The sequence below is a fragment of the Schistocerca nitens genome, chromosome 5 (genome assembly GCF_023898315.1).
Source record: "Schistocerca nitens isolate TAMUIC-IGC-003100 chromosome 5, iqSchNite1.1, whole genome shotgun sequence".
Lineage (NCBI taxonomy): Eukaryota > Metazoa > Arthropoda > Insecta > Orthoptera > Acrididae > Schistocerca > Schistocerca nitens.
The window spans coordinates 493,990,325-494,006,904 of NC_064618.1; the positions used below are offsets into that span (position 1 = coordinate 493,990,325).

The 16,580-nt window shown below is 43.4% G+C and overlaps 1 pseudogene; it reads left to right on the forward strand.

The window, feature by feature from the left end:
* Positions 1–4,216: 4,216 nt before the first annotated feature.
* Positions 4,217–4,333, forward strand: LOC126261418 (5S ribosomal RNA; annotated as a pseudogene).
* Positions 4,334–16,580: the final 12,247 nt, after the last annotated feature.

Below are 16,580 nucleotides of genomic sequence, written 5' to 3' on the forward strand. Positions count from 1 at the left end.
GCGACTGCGTAAAGCGCGTACCCTGTCTAGCTAGCCGCATTCTCGCCGCCGTGCTGTGCGCTCAGTCGGCAGGATCCCCGTTCCCCACTTACACCGCAGCCGGTGCCAAGCTGTTGTCGGCGGCGGACGTCATCCGCCGAAACGAGTCGATTGCCAAAGCCAAACCCAAACCGCCGCCTGGGGCCGTTGTTGTTGGCTCCGGGCACGAGCCGCTACACGGCCCATAAACATGGGCAGGCGTTCACTGGCCAGCCGCTCATCTGATACGATTCCACCCAGGTTTGTATTCTCTGACGGCTAGCAACACGCTTTCGTGGCAGGCAAAAACGTTTACTGAAATCAGTCGGGCGCTACAGAAACTTAGCACTCTAACGGAGTACTCTCCCTGCATCTTAGCGTCCACGAAAACGTTACTCTATGGGGAGCGTGCGAACTGCAAGCCCTACATTCTAATGCAAGGGTATGCAGGTTTTTAGCGTACCTAAGCCACATTGGAGGACGAGTATTTTTGGCCCGCTAGTGCTCAATACCAACAATAACCGCTGAGAGGAAAACATGAGGGAGACGGTTAGAGGTTTATAATTAACTCATTTAAGTAATGTACAAGTCATTAATTATTGATTCTTTATTTTGAAAAGCATGAAGGAATTACTTTGACATTTTATATATGAGATTGCATCAATAACTGTATATGTAAGTAATTACAAATCGTAGAGGTAATACGATAGCTGACTTTGAATTTGGGAAACTAAAGTACCTGTATCAGGTTCGATCGAAGTGGTTGCAATTTTAAGGGTGTTCATCTGAGATTTGGGTTCTATTTTTATTCTTTACGTGCTTCGTTGTTGAAAATAACTGTTCACAGACGTACGTGGAAGCCCATTAGAGAGACGTTCATGTTCAAATGTGGATCTTATTTGTAGCAATTGACATGATACCAAATTAAACCTTTCATGACAGAACTACGGTACTGTTACATAGCAAACATCGGTAGTAATTGCAATCCGTATGAATATTTCTAAATTCTACCGACTTGTAGTGGTTCAAATGGCTCTAAGCACTATGGGACTTAACATCTGTAGTCAGCAGTCCCCTTTCTTGTAATGATCAGAACTATGGTAAAAAATAAATAACACGGAAATTCATTGTATTGCTACCAATTAATTTCATTACACGCCTCTAAACTCTAGTTTCGCAGTCGCAACTGAAGTAGACGTAAGGTAACAAACCAGAGCGTGTTACGGATTGCCCAGCTGTAATAACGAGACGCTGGGGGTTCACGTATAGCACAGGCGGCAATGGTAAGAACGAGATGAAGTAGACGTAAGGTAACAAACCAGAGCGTGTTACGGATTGCCCAGCTGTAATAACGAGACGCTGGGGGTTCACGTATAGCACAGGCGGCAATGGTAAGAACGAGATGGATTACAGAGAGAATAGCATCGTATGGCGGGAGTTTCAAATTGCAAGTATCAAGTTTATCATAACTATTCATAAACTGAATTTTAGGAAATTTTTTAATGATTTTGTGATATATGCTCACTTCCTGGGCCGCATTGATGCTTGCCTTGGGCCGAATGGGAGTCGGGTCTTGGACACCCCTGCTCTAGCGTACAGCATTGCAACAGTCTTGAGGGAATAGGTGGTTACGCGTTACGCAGCGTGTTGCTGTAAGGATGAATGAAATTAGAGCTTCTGGCTCTCGGAAAGATAACTGTAATAGTTCTGTTCTTGGTTGTAACTTCACACTTAGCAACACATCTCGTGAAATGTTCTTCTCCTTTCCAAATGAAAAGCAACACGCAACGAATGGAAAGCTTGCATCACGATACTGAAGAGGAATACAGATGATGGTAAGCAATAGAGTCCAGAAAAACATTCTCGCATTTGTAACAGTCATTTCATGAACGATGTGACCACAATAGAACCAGACAACCATGTGCCGAGATTGCACATGAAATCAAAATTATCTTGTCTGGAGGTTGTAACAGATGATATTACTACGAGACACAAAATAAGAAAAGGGAGAGACAGCATTAAAGAAGAATCTGCAGGGAACTGCATCGATGTACTTCTGTTACTTACACATATTGTTTAACTTACTAGCGTCTGTGAATGGCATAAACATACTGGCTTACAACAGCTGCACGGTAACATATGAACATATTGTATTCAGTTTGTTCAACAGCGTCGATCACCAACTGTTTCACAATTGAGTTGGCTATAACCTTAGCTTTACTTTCATATTCTTCTCGTAATATGTGAAAAAAGGTACACACAAACCCTTTAACCTTTTCAGAATCTCCTGTTTATTAAAACAATGCGGAGTTGTTGTTGCAGATTTAACAGATTGTGCGTACACTTAGCTGTGAAACATTTCTTCAAGGTCCTGGCCAGGGAACTAAAATCCATGAAATATACTCCAGCTTTTTACATAGGAATACCGTGCCCCATCTCCTGTTCAACAGTAAGGACAAGATTCCACCTTCAGAACCGAGTGTGGCAAATTATACGTTGGTCAATCAAGAACGGCTATAACTACCAAACCGCCTGAGCATGAAAGGAGTTGGGGACTGAAAAATTAAGATTCAACATTTGCTGAACATACTCTGGATGAATTTTATTCATATGATATAAAATATAATGTTCTCCATAGAGAAACTAAAGGCAGAAAACTAACAATTCTCGAAAATATGCCCATTAATAAACACCTATCAAAAAATCCTCTCCTGGTCCCTGATGACCAAACACTGTTCCATTACCGATTCTTACTAAAGTAGCATCAGCTAGCTATTACTTCTCTCACCTTTAGATAATAAACTTCTTATGAATGTTCCACACCCACATTCCACAGACTTCTTTCTGCCCCCTCCCCCTTTCCATCACATTCACCAGTTTGTCCATAGTAGCCTATGTCATTACTCATTTGTAAAACATATTCGGCTTATACAGTCATTTAGTTTTACTATTTGAATGTAACGTAATAAAGTGTGTTTCAAAAGTCCGGGAACACTTTAAAAATTTAGTGTAGTTGAATGAGTAGCATTACAAAGTAACAATATTCAGGATTTGAAAGAGTAAACTTGTAAATTTATTTTTCACGTCATATGTGACGTGTAGTTCGATGGATGGTCGCTAGGTGATGTTTCCTGGAGCTGAGAAGGCTTTCTGCGTGCTGGAATTTGGAATCTGACAAAACAAGGAGTACAACGGATGCCCTACGAAAAGTTAGGATGAACTACGGAAAAGCAGCACTAACCAGTAACGCAATACATAGTTGGCATGTAAAAGTTCGTTGAAACTAGGTGTTAGTGAGATAAGAAGCAGTAGTCGGCCGTTGGACGAGTGAGAGAGGCGTTCACAAGTAGTCCGTCAAATTCTACACAGAGCTTCACGTGAGTTGGAAATGTCAACAACGGCTGTGTGGCGTGTTTTGTGTAAAAAATTAAACATGAAACCATGCAGACTACGGTTAGTGCAAAACCTGTATCGTAAAGACAAAGGCCAGCCATACGAGTTTTCCTGTGCATTCGTGGTCGAAGATGACGGTTTTGTGAATTCGATAATTTTTTTTTCTTTTTTCCGGACGAGGCAACATTTCACACACATGAGAATGCAAACAGTCACAGTTGTAGGATTTTGGGAACAAGAAACCCATGTAACATTGTTGAACACGAGCGAGATTCTTCGTAGGTCAATGTTTTTTGCGCCATGTCTCACAAGAAACTTTATGACCCTTTCCTCTTTGAAGAGCACAGTGTTGCAGGAGAATCAATTCTTCAGATTTTGCAGAACTGGTTAACGCAATTGTTGCAGACAGAATCAGAGAACCTTGTCCTTCAAATAGATGGTACACCCTCACATTTTCAGCCTGATGTTAGGGCGTATCTAAACACAGTGCTACCTAGTCGTTGGACTGGTCATGGTGGAGTAACAGACCAATGTGCGATAAAATGGCCTCCTAAAAAAATGTTCAAAAGTGTGTGAAATCTTATGGGACTTAACTGCTAAGGTAATCAGTCCCTAAGCTTACACACTACTTAACCTAAATTATCCTAAGAACAAACACACACACACATGCCCGAGGGAGGACTCGAACCTCCGCCGGGACCAGCTGCACAGTCCATGACTGCAGCGCTGGCCTACTAGGCCCCCGCATATTGCCCTTTGTGAATTATGTTTATGGGGTTTTGTAAAGGCACATATTTATGTCCTTGGCAACGGCCTTGCCACAGTGAATACATCGGTTCCCGTGAGATCACCGAAGTTAAGCACTGTTGGGCGTGGCCGGCACTTGGATGGGTGACCATGAAGCCGCCATGCGCTGTTGCCATTTTTCGGGGTGCACTCAGCCTCGTGATCCCAATTGAGGAGCTACTCGACCGAATAGTAGCGGCTCCGGTCAAAGAAAACCATCGTAACGACCGGGAGAGCGGTGTGCTGACCACCGCCCCTCCTATCCGCATCCTCAACTGAAGATGACACGGCGGTCGGATGGTCCCGATGGGCCATTTGTGGCCTGAAGACGGAGTGCTTTGCTTTTTTTATTTATGTCCCTCCTTTTCCAGGTGATAATGTGGAATTGAGAAGGAGAGTTGAACAAGCAACAGCTACACTCTCAGATGACATATTGACCAGTGTGTGGCAAGAGTTTGATTATCGCGTCGACTTTTGTAGGATCACACATGATTCCCATATGGAGTGTATATGAAGTGAATGTTGTTGTAAAAAAAATTGCAAGTTTACTCTTTCAACGTATGTTTGGTTTTACGTTGTAGTGCTACTCATTCGGCTACAATAAAGTTTTTAAAATGTTCCAGTACTTTTGAAACACGCTGTATAAGATTTATTTGTTCGAAGTCTCTTTGGATATAAAATTACGCATGTGTTTTTGTATCGATGTAGTCATTAAATGTCACAGATCTTTGTACAACAAGCTTTGTACAATTATGAACTCACACTGACTTTGTGTGGGCTATTTGTTTAGTATTAAGTTATCTGACGATGGCCTAAGAAACCGAACGCCGGTTCCTAATGAACTAGTAAACAAATATTATTATGAAATGGGGACGGGGCGTGAGTCGTGCTTGGGTAGCTCAGTTGGATAGCTCAGCTTGTTCGGTCAGAGGGCTAGCTGCGCTCTGTAATAAAAAGAACTGAGTTAATCGATCAACAACGAACTTAAACGGAGGTCTTACGACATCCGCCCCGAGCAGATGCAACGAACAAAAGCGAACAAACTGAGAGTGAATAAAAAAAAAAAAGTTGGTAGAGTACTTGCCCGCGAAAGGCAAAGGTCCCGAGTTCGAGTCTCGCTCCGGCACACAGTTTTAATCTGCCAGGAAGTTTCAAATATTATTATGGAACATAAATACTGTGTGTTCAAGTTTTTAACATTTCTTCATTCGTTTCGCCTTTGTAATACAAGCTGCAACGAGAACGACCTGGATTTTTCCGTTGTTTTAAAACGGTTAGTTTTAGAAAAATCTCTTTCACTATTAATGAAACAGCACAATGAGGCTATATGTTGACAGCGTCCCTACAGTCCTGCGTGACACTCACATTTCATCTTGGATCACATTTCTGTCACAACCGATGTGAAAAAAATGGGATAACGCACATGGCACTTATTAAGGTTATACGTATAACATCATCATATTACATAATTACAATAAACACATTTAAGCAACATACTTCGATTTTAACCACATAAGGTTGCTGATTAACACTAGTTTCTCTTAAACAGTTGCTGGATACTTCCTCCACCCAATACTTCCATAACTTCAAAAACATGGTTACTGTCTTGAAGGTCTACGACCTTCTCTATAGTAAGACCTGAAATACGACGAGTCCCATTTTACAGCCTGGAAGCCAACAAAAATTAGGCTTGTAGTATTGGACGCCAGACCCAAAGCATGTACAGGAATACAGCTGACCTCTTGGTCACTTATTCATAAAGTTTTCCGCCAGGGGCGCTCACAGTCACAAATGCTGCACTTCTATGCTTCCTATTGGAAATGTCACCCCAGAAAGCAAAGACTCGGCTTCATGTCCCGTTTCGACACATACTTCTAACCCAACATTGGTTTGAAAGTGATTACCCTATCCTACCACTAAATCATCCTCGGCCATATCAGTCACGGCACGCCATACAACTTCTGAGAAGTATGAAAGGCAGGAGAGAATATTGCAGGTGATTAAGCTTCAGACTGTGGTAAATCATATAACAGACGGCTCAATTGATGGAGCATCCAAGGAAAAGGTAAAGATTCACAGTCGAATCTCGCTCCAACACACATTTCTAATCTTTCAAGTGGAATCCATCGGTGTATCATCCACTGGTGTGATCTACTCTTATGCAGAAAAGATGTTCGTACCATTATCCCGGAATGCAACTAAAGAACACCACGTGGCCAAAACTTACGAGACTGTGCACCTCCTCAGCTGAGTTATCAGCACGTCTAACTGCCATGCAGCGAGGCCGGGCCAAATTCCTGACCGGATCGGAGACTTTGTATGCTTGAGGCCTGGCAGTTGTGTTCTCCTCATCATCATCGACACGCAAGTCGCCCAATGTAGCGTCAACTGAAAACACTTTCAACTCGGCAGCCGAACTTCCCCAGGTGGGGATTCCCGGCCATCAATGATATACGATCCATTTCATTTGTCCAGACTTTTCACTGGACGCGCTCGCAATAACGGCTTAGCTATATGCAGCGGAAGTATATTGAAACCTTTTCGTCTCCTCTGTATCTCTTTTGTTATGCCACCTTCCCTTCTACAATAACCTATGAAACCTTCCCTTAGGATTTCTATCTCTTGTTTAATAATAACAAATGAAATCTTCCCTTTGAAATTAATTCTCTTTCTCAATCTTCGCATACAAATTTAATTGCTTATTATCAAAAGCGATTTTCTGATTATTTCAACGAAACATAGAATGTGTCGTCGTCGTGGCCCTCAGTCGTAATCTGCAATAACCCAAAACTGTTCCTTACCTTTTTTACTGTTACTGGATCGCCATGTGACTTCTACATCGAACTGCGACATGAATATACTTACTCTGTTTTACTATACTTTATTAGCTGCTGGTGGGCTGTCATAATAAGTGGCTGTATTTATTACCAAAGCTGATGTTATTCTTTAATAGCAAAGCTGACGTTATTCTTTAATTAATTTGACTGACGTTACGTAATTCATAGTTAAACTTTTTCTTGACAACAATGAAATTTTGCAAAGATTTACGTTGATAGTTTTTGGGCTGGATTATAATCAGTAATGCAATATTGCTAGCAAAAATTAATTATATTCTGAATGAAATGATTTTACAAACGTTCAAATGGGACTTACTTTTTACAATAATCTTACAACTAGCATTGCGCAAACATACCTTCAGTAGTCTTGAGTTTCTCAAAAAAATAATTCAATAATATTAGTTCCTCTTATGATAATAGTTAACTGATGTCTCTGTACATCCGTTTATAATCTCTTGTAAATCATAGTTGGTGGCTGGCAGGCACGCCGCTCCTCTCAGCCTCTCGCTTCAGACCTGCTACCGACTCGCTTCACATCTCGCTTACTACTGACTTCCTACTAATGCTTAAGTGCGATCTCTGCCGCCAACAATGCTTTCTGGTGCAGACAATCCCTGCTACCATTACAAAATGTATAAACGCGCGGTCTTTCCCGCTCTTTTCTTAAAATGTATCCATACGCGGTATCTCCCTCCCTTTTTAAAATTATATCAATGTGTGGCCTCTCCTGCCAACAATACTTTGGTGCAGACATACCCTGCTACGACAATTATTTCCAACATGCCAAATATTAATTATTCCTACTTAATCCTATTAATAAAACATAAACATCTTTCATAAATTGTGGTTTGACAATAGAAATATACATTTCTTACAATATAACTCTCATACCCTGATGAGTCAAAACATTAAATCTCGCAATCGAAGGGGGGGGGGGGGGGGGGGAGGAGAGGCCGAGTATTTTGTACCAGCCTTGTGAATTCTGAAAAAAATATTCGTGGTTTTTAATGAATTGTTTTACTAGATTCCATAAAAGTTTCAAATTTTTCATTTAAACTTAACACAAAAATTTAAGTCTTAGTAGCAGATGACACTTTCCTCAACATATGTCATATTCATTACTTTCAGGTTCAATCCAGGACGTTACTTACACATCAATATCTCTGTAAAAAGTATGTTGTGAGTAAAATTCAACAGCATTCAACGAATTTTGCATTTTTAATTTTTGTACGAAGGAAATAAAGTAGCTCCCCCCCCCCCCTTCCCCCATCCTGTCGGTATTGTACTTATGTATGTATTGAACTGGGGACGTAGAAACGACGGAGAATCTTCGTCCCCACCATAGCCCTCTGTGGTACACTACCCCACAACATGCTACAGCAGTCCACTCACCCCACCGCCGTCCCACATAGAACCCAGGGTTATTGTGCAGTTCGGCCCACGGTGGACCCCTCCGGTATCTGCACAGCTGGAGGAGGAAATGACTATCATTACAGTAACCTCACCCCCACGAATAACTTCAGCGGCCCTGCTACCCAGCTGAACATACCATCTGGACACGGATCACTACCAACAATGTCACGTGTCCTCGCTCTATGAGACACCGCAGACGCTTTTCCGCTCAGTCTGACAATCAGTTTCTGTGCTCTGATACCTCTCCTTATCACTCTGTGATGGATGTGTAGAAGGGACTGCGACAGCTCTGAGACATAGGAGAGGCTGGCGGCAACTCGCTATACAGGGTGATTCATCTGCCACTACTGATAGATTTTATGCAGCAGGCAGCAGTATCAAATACCACGCAACAAGATTTTCATATTCTCTCGCTCACTACACCCAAACTGTTGGTCCTACAGAAAGAGTAAACAGAACTTTCTTGTACGAAATTTAATTTAGTTAAATTTTGTACTGGAGTGTGTTTTCGCTAGAGGCCATAGTTTTCGAATTATTCAAAAGAAACGCACAAAAGTGACGTTCAAAATAGAATTTTCTTGAATAACTCGAAAACCATAGCCTCTAGCGAAAACGTATTCCAATACAAAATTTAACTTCATGAAATGTCCTACAAAATGGCGCTGTTACTTTTTGTATAGAATTAATAGTTTGCAGGTAGTGAGCTAGAGAACATGAAAATCTTGCACACCGGTTTTGAAGGCACTGCAGATTGCATAAAACCCAGCAGTAGGGGCAGGTTAATCACCCTGTGGGCGCTTTCTGAAAGCCCATTGTAGATACGGGTCTTAGGGACGTGTGACCCAAGGCTTGCTGTTGCCTGCAATATCTGCAACAATGTGTACTGAAAGAGCTTGCAGACAAAGGAATATTCGACCCAATGGCTATAGAGTTATAAATTAAACAGTATTCAGGATTGTGCAGGCAAGCTTTTATGGGGAAACATTTTTGGGAAGTGTCTGGAAAAAGAGCACATCACTCATCAGCACTGAAAAGTAATTCGACAGGTGAGATGAAGCAGATGATCTGCAGTCAAGTGTATGGTCATGCCCACAACAAATTTTGCGAAATGCTATTGGACTGTCAGACTTCCAGAATGAATTACTTTGTCTTGGCCTGAGGTAAGCCACTTCTACTACTGTTTGGAGGTAGTTATGTACTTTGGTTCTCAGTGCAATGACCATCAATTCCAGTCATTGTTGGTAGATACCAGGTAAGATCAACCCAGACACAGTCACAACCACAACTGCAGGCTTAAGCTACCGGCTGCGTGCTGCCTACCGACTCCCGTATGCAATCACTTGGTGCCGGCACACTGTCACCTCACTGCATTCCACTGTCTTGTAATGACAAACATTAAGGAACTCCTGCAGAATGCCTTACTACCAATGTCCCATTTGTCTCCAAGTAATAATTCAGGTCCAGGAAAAGTCACCCTGAGGAAACAGTTAACTATTTATTTTGCAAGTAGTGTGTGATACCAATATATTGATTGTTCATAAAAAGATTTGTAAGGATAACAGCAATACATAATATATTTTGTAGAAATACAATGATATAATGTACTCTATTTTCATTCTTGCAGCCCACAAACTGCCAATTTCACATTATGAACAAATTTTCTATAAGTTTTAAATGTAGTTAACACAAAAGAGTTCCGCAAGAAAGGGCTTAAAAAATAGCGTCGACGCAATACCTACCTAATTCTGACAATGAAAATGATAGCCATTACAGTGACTCGAATGTACCACCTTCGAAACTAAGGAAGGAAGATAACAATTTCACATTCCACCCACCTAGAGGTAATTAAAGACAAAGAACAAGCTCTGGTTGGACAAGCAGAAGACTGTTGTGCATAGGCTCATTTGAGGAACCGTTATGAGATGTACTGGGAATGACTTAGACCAGCTGCAAAAAACCTTGCATGAGATGTATCGAGACTCCAACTTCGCTGGTTCTGAACACGAGTCCATTGTCTTCACTGCTGTAGCGCTCCTTTTAGCGCCTACATTCGCTTGAAGCGCCACTGCACAGCTGCGCGGCGGCTACGGAAAACAGTTCGTATGCAGTAAACGCTAAGTGAAACTGGTTTTCAAGGAGATTAAAACTTGCCAGCACCCCATAGTAGTTCACTCAAGAGGGTAAACGTATTTTATTCCCTGTGCGACTCTTACATACTACACTCTATCAAATAAAACTCATTACCACGGTGAAACAGTAACATTTTCATAAAATTGGTTGTTATGAAACCTGTTACAGGACTACAAGTATGCAAATTTGTTGTTGAAGTCAGTATGTGTTAGCACAGGGCTGCCCAAGGCGTGCCAAATTTCGTGCGTTCAGGGCGTGCTGGCTGCGGGTGGGCCAGGAGCCGACCTGCCACAGCTTTGTCCACTCCTTCCCCGAAGTACCCGCAACAATGCGACATTTCATTTAATATTGCAGTATGGTATTTTTCGGTCGGCACAACTCTCTTCAATTCGGCAGAATCGTGGTGTCAGCACTGCATACCCTTCGCTATTCGTCTGTGGCATGTAGGACGTCCACAGGTGCAGTGGCTCTTTGCACAAAAAGAGGCACTCTGGCGATGTATCGTCATAAGCCTTTCAGAATGAATGGGAATGATAAAAGAGAGGGGTGAGAATTCTCAATATACACTATGTGATCGAAAGTATCCGGACACCTGGCTGAAAATGACTTATAAGTTTGTGGCGCCCTCCATCGGTAATGCTGGAATTCAATATGGTGTTAGCCCACCCTTTGCCTTGATGACAGCTTCCACTCTCGCGGGCATACATTCAATCATGTACTGGAAGTGCAGTGCTGCACTGAGGAGTGGTATCGATATCGGTCGGTGACGCCTGGCACGAAGTCGGCGTTTCAAAACATCCCAAAGAGGGTTCTGTAGGATTCAGGTCAGAACTCTGTGTAGGCCAGTCCATTACAGGGATGTTATTGTCGTGTGACCACTCCGCCACAGGCTGTGCATTATGAACAACTTCAAATGGCTCTGAGCATTATGGCACTTAACATCTGAGGTCATCAGTCCCCTATAACTTAGAACTACTTAAACCTAACTAACCTAAGGACATCACACACATCCATGCCCGAGGCAGGATTCGAACCTGCGACCGTAGCAGTCGAGCGATTCCGGACTGAAGCGCCTAGAACCGCTCGTATGAACAACTGCTCGATCGTGTTGAAAGATACAACCGTCATCCCCGAATTGCTATTCAATAGTGGGAGGCTAGAAGGTGCTTAAAACATCAATGTAGGCCCGTGCTGTGAGGGGTGCAAGCCCGCTCCATGAAAAACACGACCAAACCATAACACCAACGCCTCCGAATTTTACTGTTGGCATTACACACGCTGGCAGATGACGTTCACAGGGCATTCGCCATACCCACACCTTGCCATCGGATCGCCACACTGTGTACCGTGATTCGTCACTCCACACAACACATTTCCACTGTTCAATCGTCCAATGTTTACGCTCCTTACACCAAGCGAGGCATCGTTTGGCATTTACCGGCGTGATGTGTGTCTTATGAGCAGCCGTTCGACCATGAAATCCAAGTTTTCTCACCTCCCGCCTAACTGTCTTAGTAAATGCAGTGGATCCCGATGCAGTTTGGAATTCCTGTGTGAAGGTCTGGATATATGTCTGCCTATTACACATTACGACCCTCTTCAACTGTCGGAGGTCTCTGTCAGTAAACAGGCGAGATCGGCCTGTACGCTTCTGTGCTGTATGTGTCCCTACACGCTTCCAATTCAATACCACATCGGAACGAGTGGACCTAGGGATGCTTAGGAGGGTGGAAATCTCGCGTACAGATGTATGACACAAGTGACACCATATCACCTGACCACGTTCGAAGTCCGTGAGTTCCGGATACTTTTGATCACATAGCGTATATTATGCAGTCGCATAAGCGACGGATCCTCCAAATTTCTATGAAACAACATTACAATACCGTGCGGAAGGATTTTAAAGATTTTGTTGGCAATGAAACAGCAAAAATTTACAACGATTGACAGACAGATTCATTGCCTGTACATCACGAAGCACTTTGTGGTAAGTTTTCAGGTATGGAGCACGTGAAGAAATTGTTGGCACGAATACTAAAATTTCTGAAGTTACACGCATTATCCCACTGTCAGTTTCAACAGTTTTCGATGGACCTGAACGAAAAGAGTACGTAGACTTTATACAGTACTGCAAAGTACGTCGGTTAAGTAAAGTGGCATGTCAGGAACGGTTTTTCGATTTAAGTAGTAGTAGTAGTAGTATGTTATTCTGCCTTACGGCAGGTCTTGTCATGGTTTAAGCCTCTTCATAGTCAGTCTTTTCATTTCTGAATATTTGTCTCCTTTGGTACTTTCCAGCATTTGATATCTTCTTTTTCCTCTTCCCCTTTTTCCCTCCACCATTTCTTCTATTCCTTCCTTCAATATACAGTCCCTCCTCAAACAATGTCCAATCCAGTTCCGATTTCTCTTTCTGATGACTTTCCTTTCGATTTAAAACTCACGGAAAAGAAGTTCAGGATTGGAAATTAGAACTTTCGGAATGGATTACAGACCTCGCATTTTAAGTGGACTTGACTGCATCCTGCCCACAGTGCGACACTGCAAGGCGAGAAACAACTCCTTTCTGATTTGATGGGGATAAATTTAAAAAGAAAGTCATGTTATGGGAGAGCCACATTCTTACAAATACAGTCAAGTTCCCGAATCTCAGTGGCGTTAACGAACTTGCGAGATTTAAAGAATTCATTGTGGCCTTCAAAGAATTACGAGGGTAGATATCTAAACGTTTTGAGGCTACTGCTAATCTTACACACACACCAAAATAAGTTTCTCATCACCCCGGTTCCTAGAACTCCTGAAGATAGACGTTGACTGTGGATATTGTATCACATACACAGTCCCTTTGACTGCTCAGAGATGTCACCAAACCCACCCAAAGACGTAGACAACCATGCATGAGCAGCGCCTATTAGACGGAGGGGGTCCGGCAGCCGATCAGTTCCAGTCATTCCACCAAGGAGGTACACGGCTCGTGTTGTCTGTAGTTCAACCAAGCCTAGACGGTCAATGCCACGGTTCGATTGCGTCCGCATTGTTGCTTTGTGCCAGGAAGGGCTCTCAACAGGGGGAGTGTCCAGGCGTCTCCTAGTGAACCAAAGCGATGTTGTTCGGACATGGAGGAGATACAGACAGACAGGAACTGTCGATGACATGCCTCGCTCAGGCCGCCCAAGGGCCACTACTGCAGCGGATGACCGCTACCTACGGACTATGGCTCGGAGGAACCCTGACAGCAACGCCACCATGTTGAATAATGCTTTTGTGCAGTCATAGGACGTCGTGTTACGACTCAAACTGTGCGCAATAGGCTGCATGATGCGCAACTTCACTCCCGACGTCCATGGCGAGGTCCATCTTTGCAATCACATGCAGCGCGGTACATATGGGCTCAACAACATGCCGAGCGGGCCGCTCATAATTGGCATCACGTTCTCTTCACTGATGAATGTCGCATATGCCTTCAACCAGACATTCGTCGGAGACGTGTTTGGCGGTAAACCACTCAGGCTGAACGCCTTAGACACACTGTCCAGCGAGTGCAGCAAGGTGGAGGTTCCCTGCTGTTTTGGGGTGGTACTACATGGGGCCGACGTACGCCGCTGGTGGCCATGGAAGGCGCCGTAACGGCTGTACGATGCGTAAATGCTATCCTCCGACTGATAGTGCAACCATATCCGCAGCATACTGTCAGGCATTCGTCTTCATGGACGACAATTTGCGCCCCCATCGTGCACCTCTTGTGAATGAGTTCATTCAGGATAACGACATCACTCGACTGGAGCGGTCAACATGTTCTCCAGACATGAACCCTATCGAACATGCATAGGATAGATTGAAAAGGACTGTTTATGGACGACGTGACCCACCAACCACTCTGAGGGATCTACGCCGAATCGCCTTTGAGGAGTGGGACAATCTGGACCAACAGTGCTTAGATGAACTTGTGGATAATATGCCACGACGAATACAGGCATGCATCAGTGCAAGAGGACGTGCTACTGGTTATTAGAGGTACTGGTGTGTACAGCAGCCTGGACCACCACCTCTGAAGGTCTCGCTGTATGGTGGTACAACATGCAATGTGTGGTTTACATGAGCAATAAAATGAGCGGAAATGATGTTTATGTTGATTTCTATTCAAATTTTCTGTACAGGTTCCGGAACTCTCGGAACTAAGGTGATGCAACACTTTTTTTGATGTGTGTATGTTTTCGATCTATTTTCGTGTAGAAATCGCCCCAGTGTGTGTGCAGATAGAATTGACTGCCTGAAAGGTAACTCCAGTTTTAAAGGCGATCCCTTTAACGTTAAAACTGTCCAAGATGTCTACATTGCTTTCCTCAGGTAATTTCCATGTCTCCATTAACAACGACCAAGATATGGTTGGTTGGTTGGTTGGTTGGTTTGGGGAAGGAGACCAGACAGCGAGGTCATCGGTCTCATCGGATTAGGGAAGGACGGGGAAGGAAGTCGGCCGTGCCCTTTGAAAGGAACCATCCCGGCATTTGCCTGGAGCGATTTAGGGAAATCACGGAAAACCTAAATCAGGATGGCCGGACGCGGGATTGAACCGTCGTCCTCCCGAATGCGAGTCCAGTGTCTAACCACTGCGCCACCTCGCTCGGTGACCAAGATATGCAACATATGCGTGTGTAAGAGATGTTTTTTTCGGTCATGAAACTAAATAATACACGATTACGTGGCTACCTGAGTGCGAAAATCTGTGAAATTGTCTGCGTCTGTCCGTATGCCGACAGTTTCTACCAAATAAAAATTACATGCCTTCAACCCGCCAAAAATAATTCAATAAAACTGAAAATCTGTTTGGTTTCTGGTCTGTGTTGTTGAAAAATGTGAAATATAAAATCAAATCATGAGCAATGCTAGTGCATGGCCATTTAAATGTGGCGCATTCGTAGTTTCCCCCTCATCAGGCGCTGACAGCGTAGTGTGGCGGTGGAGCAAATGTCCCAGCCAGGCTGAGCGCTATGGCACTCGTGCCAGCGCACAGCCCGCGTGCCGAATTCTGCGCCACCCCTGTCTCAGCGTATACACAGATAAAGCGAACTTATAGAGAGCCTGACTTGGAATTACGTTCCTTTGTATCTCAAGATATTAGTAAATAGGAAACGTTCATTCTGATGGCTTAATAACGGATGCAGATTTCCCATTCCTACAAAGAAGTTATCTAATACTATTGACAGCTATGCAAAGGAAACGTTGATAGAATATGTGTAGCGTATACAGAAACGTCCCCTTTGATGCTGTTAGAGAAGCATAGACTATATGCCAAAACCAGATTTCACCCTCTACTTTTTTCTCATTGTCATAACCAGCATCACATAAACGACAGTAAATGTTACATAGCCGGCGGCGATAGTCTAGCGGTTCTAGGCGCTCAGTCGGGAACCGCGCGACTGCTATGGTCGCAGGTTCGAATCCTGCCTCAGGCATGGATGTGAGTGATGTCCTTAGGTTAGTTAGGCTTAAGTAGTTCTAAGTTCTAGGGGACTAATGACCACAGATGTTAAGTCCCATAGTGCTCAGAGCCATTTGAACCATTTTTTAAATGTTACATAGACTCGTCAGGGTCGCCCTATACAACACAGCGGCGGCTGATATGCAAGCCGCTCAACCAAGAAGGCTTGTGTTACTTCATGAGTCACCAGACTGAATAAACAAATGGCTGTGTATCACTCTGCACGTATTAAGTGTGGTACTCTACTGTACACAGAGAAGCAAATAATGTTACTGATGCTCTGTTATCTCAAATATAGAATTACAGTTAGTTTTATAAAGGCAGCAACTGACACTTCTTTCAGAAGCCGTAGGCTACTAGTGGAGCTACAAACTTATCAAGTAGCTAAGGCACCATCCGCTGCAAAACGGACAACCGCCAATGTCTTCCTTCACCTCACTTGCGACAACACTCTATGATCGTGCTGAGCAGCGTTTCACGATCTGTGTTAGAGAGATTAAAGCAGCACATTAAATACAAAT